Genomic DNA, 11,365 nt, shown 5'->3' on the forward strand with positions numbered 1-11,365 from the left:
ACACGTTATCAGCAAGCTCTTGATGCTGCTCTAACAAGAGAGTTTGATCTTCAATCAGGGGAGTATTACGTTTTAATCATTCTTTTTATGATTAATTTATTATTTTATTGAATTGATCTACATGCTATTAATTCAATTTAATTTTTCTGTGTTGAATGTGATACAACGCATTGGAGATGCAATTCCGACTTTCCAAGAAGAATCTTCTACAAATTCAAAGGCTTTTGCTATTTTCTGCCAATCAGGTACGCTTAAAATAAAGTAAGATATTTGAAACGACCTTGAAGCACGAAAACATTCCCCATGATGCATGAACCCTCTATATTTATATTTTCCTTCCGATATATATATATTGTATATGTTCATATATTTGTCAATATATATATATATATATATATATATATTTGTTTCATGCATTACGTTGTTAAATCGCTATGTGGAATTTGTGAGTCAAAGAAGAAGAAAAAAACAAGGAAAATCGTTGAGCCACGCCTAGCTGGCCTGAAGCGAAGCCAAGACAGTAGCTCCTTTTTTTTTTTGGTTTTTCTGTGCACGGAACTAAGGGCTGGTTTGGTATTGCTGTGCTTTGAAAAAAAGCTGATGTGAGAATAAGCGGCTGTGCTGTGAGAATAAGCGGCTGTGAAATAAATCAGCAGAGTGTTTGGTAAACGTTTTTGTAAAAGGGCTTTTGGAAAAAAAAGCAGTCTGATAGTGGGTCTTTTCATTAAAGGAGCACTGCAGCTCCGTGTGCTTTGAAAAAAAACCAGTTTTCCAAAGCTGCAAATAGCAGCTTCAGCTTTTTCCTTTGATTTCAGCTTCTTCTTACAACAGCTTCCAAAATAAGCCATTTTTTTTCAGTTTACCAAACACCTAAAACCCTCATAGCTTTTTTTCATGGGTGTTTTTTTTTAAGCACCTCACTTCCAAACCATCCTTAAAGCCCACATGCTAGGCTTTTCTTACCTGACAGACCTACAGCCTTCGGCCCGCATATCACAAGCATGCTGCTTCAGATTTTTACTTTTGTTTTGGCCCGCATACCAGCCCGTCCTGGTTTGCACAGCTAGCAGCCTAATGTTCATGTGTTATTCTTCTTTTCCTCGGCCCGTGATTGCAGTAAGCCTACAAGCTTACTTTTCAATTTGTTGGGCTGCCTGCAGCAGCCTCACATGGCCCACTTTCCTATTGCAAGCTTGCAGCTTACACACGCTAATTGGGCTGCCTTTCTTCTTCCTAGGATTTTGGTAGTATGGACCACTAGTCCGCAAAGTGAAAAACTCTAGCAGTTCACTGGGCTGCCTTCTATTACAACCCAAGCCCAGGTTAGGCTTCCTTTTTGTCACGGCTCACAACCCAGTTTGCTAGGGTTGTTATTTATTTAACCCCAGCCCAGTTTGGGCCTTATAATTTATTTCTAAGGCCTGCAGCCAACATTAAATAATTAATAGGCCTAGACAAATTTTATTTTTTGCTTCTACGATCGACCTCGAATGGTCCCGATCTATTGAATTAATTAAAAATGACATGCAGTCTATTAATCTGATAATTAATCCAAAATTATTGACTTGAATATCACTTTTGGACAATAACGATTCAATAATTTATTTTTATACTTTGAACCGTTGACTTACTTTCATAGTCTCGAAGCACTCACACTTGAGTTCCCAAAGAACTTCAAATCCACTACACTTAGTTGTATATTGCATTCTGTGTTCTTGCAAGAACCTCTCTTTTATGAACTAAACGTTCATAAACTAAATTGAACCTGTAGTTTCAAATCTAGTGCCTTTGAAACCCGAAGATTTCATAAAACAATACACCCATGAAAACCCGACGTTTTTCATGAAAACCATGTCTTAGAACTCGAATGTTCTAACCTTGATGTTTATGGATGATTCATTCCCATAACACTAATCAAAATCTTGTTCCATCCAATTCAGTGGCTTGTCGAACCGTCACAAGTTTGATTTTTCTGACTTGGACGTTTCTATTAGAAACCACTTTATGTGGGGTATAAGATGTGAATCTCCACTTGACTATTAAGAAACTGAGAAACCATTGAAGCCAACAATGGCAAGGAAGAGCTGAATAAGCCCCCACCATGATCTTCATTTGAAGACTTATGTTCAAAGCATTACAAATGGAAATACCTCCCGAATGAGGATTCCATGGCTCTTTGACTCGCTTCTATGGACCACTTAATCATGAAAAATATTGCCTAAAGCACATCATGATTACGTCCATGAATGAGTACAATTCTGAAGTTTATAAATCCGATCAAATTTTGACTGGAGAATACTTTTCTCGTCCTTTTTTGTTTCTAACTCGCCCTTGAAGCAGCAGTGTAGATAGCGGAAGCTTACCAAATTCTCAGATCTGATTACTACAAAAAATGTGAGAGAACGGTATGGACTCAATTCGACTGGAGTCTACCGAATAGCTCGACCTAGTTCGGTTAAAGCCTACCGAATGGTGATGCACTGTTTCAGCAAGGATACACCGAATGGCATATTCTCTCACAATTCGATTTCGAGTTTCTTTTTACAACATATGGTAGAATCAGGACCTGCCAAGTTATGAAATCATGCTCGAAGCATGATCCTTGGTGCCTAAGACCTAAACACTTCAAGAATAAGGGAAAATATTCCCGAACCTTAACCTTGCAGAATCTATTTCCGTCTCGATGGAATAGACCATTGGTTATGCACCTGTTCGTGCCCCTACCAATGTTGTTAAGGAGTCCCATTCTAGTAGTCAAGACGTGAGGCTAATTTTGCTCCACCAAACATCGTTGGAAGAACAAAATTTTGACATGGATGGCCTTGTTGGCCGAATCCCCTTAGTAAACCATTTACTTTGTGAACATTTTTCCATGTTCTTGGATTCACGTTTGGTGTATGTTTTACTTATGGACAATCTTATTGATATTGTCCTCGAATATGAGTTAATTGAATCATGTTTCTTAATACATGTGACCGATTCAATTAAACACATGATTAGGTACGAATGTGGGAAAGTTAGTTGTTTGGATGAATGCGTACTGCGCACACTAACTCTACACCTAAATCACATCTTTCACAATGACTTCAGGTCTATCTAACCTGATTAAGAGCATTGGCACGCTCCTCGTTGTATGAATGGTACTGAATCACTATTTAAGGGACCTTAAATTCTCCCTAACGTTGAATTTTTAAGGATATTCGAGATGACAATGATCATAAATGAACCACTAAAGAAAATAGAGTGGAATATCTTTGCACCACCCCTAAAAATAAGCCTGAAGCTTTGATTTGGGGCCAATGGGTTGTCTCCCAGCTAGAAACATGCCACATATGGTCGGCCTGGAGCTGGGTGATTGAGCAGTTTACTTGTTTTGGCACAACCTTTTGGGACACTTAGGTCGAACAATGATGCTACGCCGCATCTCCTTACCCGAAGTAAGGATCTTATGCCTACAAGCACACTTTGCCAAAACCTGCTCGTTTTGGGAAATTTGATTTCTAAATCATCCCTAGCAAAGATACAAAACAACTCTCTTTTCACAGTGGATTCAAAGGAATATATGTGGACTAATCCAACCAAAATGCGACCATATAAATACTTATGGTTTTGGTTGATGAATTGATAAACTGGTCATATGTTTGTCCACAAACATTACTACTAAACCTCATGGCTGTTTAAGGGTTCACCACCCTACTTATCCCTTAAGGTTCGGGAGACTGGATAATGCCGGAGAGTTTATATCGACGGTTTTTAATAAAGTATTGCAGTATTTTGGGTTTATAATTAAACATTGAATTCCCATGTTCACCCTAAAAAGTCTCACTTAGTGATCATAAAGCACATTTAAATGATCACCCGAATTTTCGTAAACGTACCAAGTTTTCTGTTTCTGCCAAGGGCTATATAATCCTTGTACGCAGTTATGTTGGTCCGCCTTGAGGCCCATTATCACCTAACGTATATGACGTTACAGTTGGTTACTGGGTACGAACCTAACGATTTTCGTATTTACGCATTTGGGTATGCATTCCATGTGCAAGGTTGCACCGTCGTAACGTACCATTATGGGTCCTCAATGAAGGATGTGTATCTTTTGTCGATAATGATTCTCCTTCACACTAGCTCTCTTAGAGCCCTTGCACGTGATCTCTTTACCGGTCATTTGCGGATTGTCACTTTAATAAGACAATCTTCCCGCCATTAAGAGGAGATAAGAACGTCAACATTCCTGGAAAACAGTTCGAATTTGCGTGGACGTTACCCACTATGTCTCATCTCGATCCCCATACCGCACAAGTGTGATAAATTCTAGATTTCAGAATGTTGCTCCAGACGCATTCCTCTGATCTAGCTAAAGTGACGAGATCATATACCAGCTACAAATATGCCTGCAAAGAGACGTACTTAACGAACGTCGAGTCAACATCCCTAAAGGGTGTGCTGCCTCTATTGGACGGTTTGGACGCCCTTGTTGGACGGTCTGGTACACCGACGGATAGTCAATCAATATGTCTTGGCCTGGAGCACGACAGATCATCCAGTTTGTATGATTCACTTCCTTAGAAGAGGAAGACACGGCAAAACTCGATTGCTGTCTCAAATCATTTTCATCTCATGAGATTAATCTGGATCTCTCCCGAGACTTAAAGTTCTTGGTCTAGTATACTAGTTTAGATGAGCTGAATGGAATTGAAATGAGATTATCATCAATGATGTTTTCACTTATATGGTAGCTAACGATGTTTATACCATATTTAGGGCCTCGTATTTAGACCTTGTACAAATACTCGGGGGACTTAAATGTAATTATGTGATAAAGGAAGGAGGCAAATATGTAATAAGTGATGAGTCCTTATTCTATAAAAAGACCCCTCATCCTCACAATTAGAGGGGGCCATTTCAGAGGCTAATTCCTAAGCCTCTCCTATCTAGAGCAAAGCTCTCACACTCTCTCCCTCACAAATACTCTCAGAGAAATACATAATCAGTGTGGACATAGCCCAAACCTTGGGGTGAATCACGATACATCTTGTGTTATTTACATTTCTTACAGATTCACAGTCGGATTTACGTTGTTCCAAGACCTCCGATTTTGTGCATCAACATTTGATGCCGTCTGTGGGAAACGACACGAAAAGCTATGTTGGTTCTCTTTCATTTTTTTCACCTCCGCCGTGAATCTGCAAAACCAAAACCTGAGAAATCAAACTCCCAACGGTTCAGATCAATCACCAAATCATTCGCCCTCTTTAATCTCTTCCACTAATTGCTTTCCTATCACTCTCAAGTTCATGGACATGTGTTACAAAGTGAAGATAGACAACAAATCAAGGGACATATGGTGTTTGTTTGGTCACAAGGATAAACCCGGATAAGAAGAACCAGAACGGACAATCCTACATAGAATCACATGAATGATGTCCCCCGGAGAAATCCTAGCCATTCTCGGCCTATTAGGAAGCAGCAAATCAACGCTCTTCAACGTCCTGTCCTCGATGGATGATAACAGCAATCTCGATCACGTCCTTTTCAAAGATCTCATTCGTGAAACCCTCTTCTCCTACCGCACTGAATTCGGACTCTCCCAGCCCTTCACGGTAGGCCCGCATCACAGGATCCCTCCACACGATCATCTAGACCGCCGTCCTCATCAAAACCCTCACTGCCCTCGGCGTCAAGGCCCACTGATGCTCCTGCAAGATTTTTTTCCTTCCAGCCCTTCACGGCAGGCCCGCATCAGTAATCCGATGGCCGGAACCCTATTCTCGAAGCTCTCCAACGACGTCGTTCTGAACATCCTCGTCAAGCTCGAGGAGGACCCGCGGGACTGGGCTCGGCTCGCCTGTTCCTGCACCAAGTTTTCCTCCATGATCCACTACATTGCTTTTTGCAGTAGATGAAGCACCAAAGCTAAATGAAGGGCGTGCCGCATGTGGCTCCATCAATTACCCATACGGCCTGGACCAGGTCTCATGGCACGAGGATCATCGCTGGAACAGGAACAAGAACTTTCCTCAGTTTTTGGAATTTTTTTTCTTGCTTCAGATTTCCATCGAGGGATGAGTGGGCTGTATTAGTTGAAAGAATATTTCAGAAACAGGAAAAGAGAAAAGGAAAAGTAAAAGGCAATTGGCTGGCGACAGTAGTGCAACTTTGTTGCTTTCCTATCATGCTTCCCTACTTTTTCATCCCATCAAGCAAAAAGAATCCAACCCTAGCAGTTTGAAAAGCAAAGAAGCAGTGGGAAATAAAGCAGCAATACAGAAAGCAAAAGCAAGAAGCGGGGAGATCAAGAAAAGCATCAGCAAAAGAGAAAGTAAAAAGAAAGCAAAAGCAAGGAATAAATACCCATGTGAACACGGAAAATTCCTGAAACGAAAGAGACAAGAACAACGTGCACAAACAAATATTTGTATTTGATGATTTTGGGTTACAATCTCTCTATTTTGATCCTCTGATTCGATCTCCGTAAGGTGTGTATTTGTGGATGTGTGATTGATCCAAAGGGCCGTTAGGCTTGATCTAAGGATGAACGTTCTTCAAGGGCCGTGGACTTGATCTTGAAGGTGGATTTGAGCGGATCTTCAAAGGGGCTTTTGGGCTTGATCTTTGAAGAACAGTGATGAACGGATCTCCAAGGGCTTTTGGGCTTGATCTTGAAGAACGGTTGGACGTGTGGATTTGTTGATGTTGTTGATCCAAGGGGCCGTCGGGGCTTGATCTTAGAAGAACGATGAACGAAGAACGAAGAACACTTTCTTCAAAGGCCGAAGGGCTTTATCTTGAAGGTGGATGATTGTTGATCCAAGGGGCCGTCGGGGCTTGATCTTGGAAGAATGATGAATGAAGAACGAAGAACACTTTCTTCAAGAGCTGTCGGGGCTTGATCTTGAAGGTGGATTTGATGAAGAACGAAAAGGGCTTTCTTGATCCTTCGGGATTTGCTTGAGAGCTTCGGAGTTTCAGAGCTTCAAGGTGTAATATGAATTCCTCTCCTCAAATGAATGAATTAGCCTTCTATTTATAGAAATTTCCAAGGCCTAATTTTGAATATAATATTCCAGATGAAATAAGTCGTTTCTGCCAGGTGTTGACACGTGTCCTATTTGATGACTTTTCCAACTTATTTCGATTTTTTGTTTAGACACACGCTACGTGTAAAATTTATGTAATACATGAGCGTTGAAACTTTGATTTATCGGTCAACATTTATTTACCGAAATTTCGATGTCTACAACCCCACCAGAATGATGTGGTTTACTTTCCTTATTTTTGAATGATGTAATCTATTTTTCGTATCTTTTGGAGATATTTGTATAAACCCCATCAAAGGGTAAAAAAAGAAAAATGGCAAAAGCCCATAAGCCCAAAATGGCACCAACTAGGTGATCAAAAGTACGCTCAGTACTTCACAATTATTCGGCAACCTACCGTTATTACCACTAACCAGGTGATCAAAAGTACGCGTAGTACTCCATAATTATTCGGCAACTCGCCGCTATTACCACCAACCAGGTGATGAAATGTACAACCCATACTCTCCTTCATGCCACCAACCAGGTGATAAAAAGTATGCCCAATACTCCAAATTATAGATGAGTATTACTCATGTCATTCATACATAAACATTCATGAGCATCACTCATGACAATCATACATAAACATTCATGACCATCATTCATGTCAACATTCATGACCATCACTCATGTCAACATTCATGAGCATCACTCATGACAACATCCATGAGCATCACTTATGTCAATCAACATAAACATTCATGAGCATCACTCATGTCAATGAGTTTCAAAAGCTTTATTTACAGAGCTCTAACTTTAAAAGCATCATTTACAAAGCTCTAGCTTCAAAGCTTCACTTATAAAGCTTCAGTGCAGGGTATACAAATACCGCCTCCGAACAACCGCCACTTCGGCCCATACATGGATTCAATTTGAAGTCTCCAGCCAACATACTTTATTGACCGAAGACTTGGAGGACTACATTATGTACCATATATTGGGCCTCAACTAGGCCTCATGAAAATACTTGGGGGACTTAACCCATTATCTATGTACTGAGGAACGAGCTCTTATTCTATAAAAGGGACTCCTTCACCATCATTAGAGAGCATCGCCGCCTATTAAGCAACCGCCTCGCCACGAGTATCAACTCTAGCCCATATTTATGTATTGAGGAGCAAGCCCTTATTATATAAAAGGGACTCCCTCACCATCATTAGAGAGCATAAACTCTAGCCCATCATCCATGTATTGAGGAGTGAGCCCTTATTCTATAAAAGGAACTCCATCACCTTCAAACGCCACAAGCCGAGCCAACCAAGGCAACATAACCACGAGCTGAGCAGCCTCGCAGCATGTGCTACTTCTAGTTGAGCATTATTTCAGATTGAGCACCGCCTCATATCAAGCATCAGTTCAAGACAACATCTAGTTACTTGGGCCTCCACATGGACTGAATTTCTAGTCTCCAACCAAAAGACTCTCTTGACTGAAGACTTAGGGGACTACCCACATTATGTATCATATATTAGGCCTCAACTAGGCCTCATGGAAATACTTGGAGGACTTAGCCCATTATCTATGTACTGATGAGCGAGCCCTTATTCTATAAAAGGGACTCTATCACCATCATTAGAGAGCATCGCCGCCTACTAAGCAACCGCCTCACCGTGAGCATCAACTCTAGCCCATATTTATGTATTGAGGAGCAAACCCTTATTCTATAAAATTAACTCCCTCACCATCATTAGAGAGCATCAATTCTAGCCCATCATCCATGTATTGAGGAGTGAGCCCTTATTCTATAAAAGGGACTCCCTTACCTTCAAACGCCACAAGCCGAGCCAACCAAGGCAACATAAGCCACGAGCCGAACAGCCTCGTAGCGTGTGCTACTTCTAGTTGAGCATCATTTCAGATTGAGCACCGCCTCATATCGAGCATCAGTTCAAGACAACATCTAGTTACTTCGACCCACACATGGACTGAATTTCAAGTCTCCAGCCAAAAGACTCTCTTAACTGAAGACTTGGGGACTTAAATGTAATTATGTGATAAAAGAAGGGGCAAATATGTAATAAGTGATGAGTCCTTATTCTATAAAAGGACCCCTTATCCTCACAATTAGAGAGGGCCATTTCAGAGGCTAATTCCTAAGCTTCTCCTATCTAGAGCAAAGCTCTCACACTCTCTCCCTCACAAATACTCTCAGAGAAATACATAATCAGTGTGGACGTAGCCCAAACCTTGGGGGTGAACCATGATACATCTTGTGTTATTTATGTTAATGCACAAAATCATCAAGGACTTTAGTACAACAGAAAATGTTAAGTTTGTGACCTTCACTAGATTGCTCTGGTCACTAGTGAGAATAAGTATATAAATGGATAGGGATAGGGAAGCAAACACAAGATGTACATGGTTCACCCAGATTGGCTACGTCTATGGAGTAGATGAGTTTTCATTAATTGTGAAGGGATTACACAAGTACATAGGTTCAAGCTCTCCTTTAGTGAGTACTAGTGAATGATTTAGTACAAATGACATTAGGAAATATTGTGAGAAAATGATCTCTATTTATAGAAGAGAGTTTCTAGTTTCATTCTGACATTGACACGTGTCGTGTTGTGATTGGCTTCTGATGTTGACACGTGTCGCGCTATGATTGGCTTCTGATGTCGACACGTGTCACGCTGTGATTGGCCTCCTAGTTTGAGGGAAACTCTTCTGGGTCCTTGACGGTATAACGTTGATCGGTGCTCAGTAGTTTCAGGATTGGTAAAGTATGGTATAAACAGTGCTCCCTTAAGTTCCTGAGTAAGGGAAGCTCCTCGGTTGGGGACTTGCAAGATCCAAGCTATTGAGTAATCACGAAACTTCTAAGTACCAAAGTGTGGTATCATTTTCACTTGCCTTATCTGTCTTATATGTAGATGTGGCATCTTCTCTTGAAGTATTTTTCCTCCATCCATGGTTGGTATCTTTAACTGATAAAGATGCATAAGGTAATGTATCAATTTCATTTGAAGCTTACATGTAGTTTCGAGCTTGGTCAAGTGCGATACAAACCCTATAGTAGGAGTCCCCCAAGTTGCCGAGCTAGGAGATTTGCCGAATGAGGTAACAAATAAGGTAAGCAATCAGACTTCCAAGCAAGCAACCTGGATCGGAGGTTCGACTTCGGCTTCCAGTTGATTGTTCTCATTCTCCTTGTGTCGTAAATAGCACCAATGATAAGGAGAAGCAAATGGAGAAGAGATGATATGAGATACTTTTGCTTTTGAAGAAGTAACTTTCCACAGGCTTATTCTTTTACTAGGCTAGAGGGTTTTCTGGTTTCCTCCAGAGTATAAGGCCGACTCAAGAATTTGAGGATCAAAACAAGTCCATCAAATCTAGAGTACGTTCGACCCTGATGATACGGGATACTTTTGCTTTTGACAAAGTAGTGGATGTATCGGCACGTGTTCTGTTACGCTTGTCTCCACATGTTTCCTTGTATCCTTCTCACTTGCCCTATCTGTTCTTCAGGCAGATGTGGTATCTTCTCTGGAAGCATAAGATGTTGAAGATGAGTAGTTGAGAGCAATGCCAAGTAAGTAATCAGGCAAGGGGTTCCAGGCAGTCAGTTCCTGACTGGAAGTTTAATTCCAAGTGCTGACTGATTGTTCTCTTTCTCCTTGTCTTGCAGGTAAGAACAAGGCCAAAGGAAAAGACAGGGAAAAAGCATGATATGGAATACTCTTGCTTTTGACCCTGATGATATGAGATACTCTTGCTCTGGTGTGACTGGTTTGCATAGGTATTATTAGGGGGAAGAAAGCTGAGTATTTCGAGAGGCTTCGTTGGAAGTGCCCTCTCAGATATGAGGAAGGGTTGAGCATTTTTTAAGGTTTGCCTGTCCGTGGAGGATGGATGTCGACATATATAGGAGTCTCCCTAACAACAAGTAGTAATGCTATTCCTTTACCCTTCTTGGTCGTAGCAATGTAGTGGGAGCTGCAAGCTTCACATGTTTTAACTTTGTCAGATAACTTTGAAAAAGTGGCATGTGGTATCTGGAAAGCTGATGTTGCGTGTGAAGATTGCAGACAAGCTTTATCCAAGGAAATCTGGCTCTCGAAGTTCAGATAGCGATGCCTCTTCGGTTTTCAAACAAGCAATCCTGTCGGGGATTTGGTTCTCGAGATTCGGAGAATGGTGCCTCTTCGATTTTTGATAAAGCAATCCTGTTGGGAGTCTAGCTCTTGAGATTCGAAGAGCAGTGCCTCTTCGATTTTTGAAAAAGTAATCCTGTTGGGAGTCTGGCTTTCGAGATTTGGAGGGCGGTGCTTCTTCGATTCTTG

Source organism: Malus domestica, chromosome 16 (genome assembly GCF_042453785.1).
Source record: "Malus domestica chromosome 16, GDT2T_hap1".
Taxonomy (NCBI): domain Eukaryota; kingdom Viridiplantae; phylum Streptophyta; class Magnoliopsida; order Rosales; family Rosaceae; genus Malus; species Malus domestica.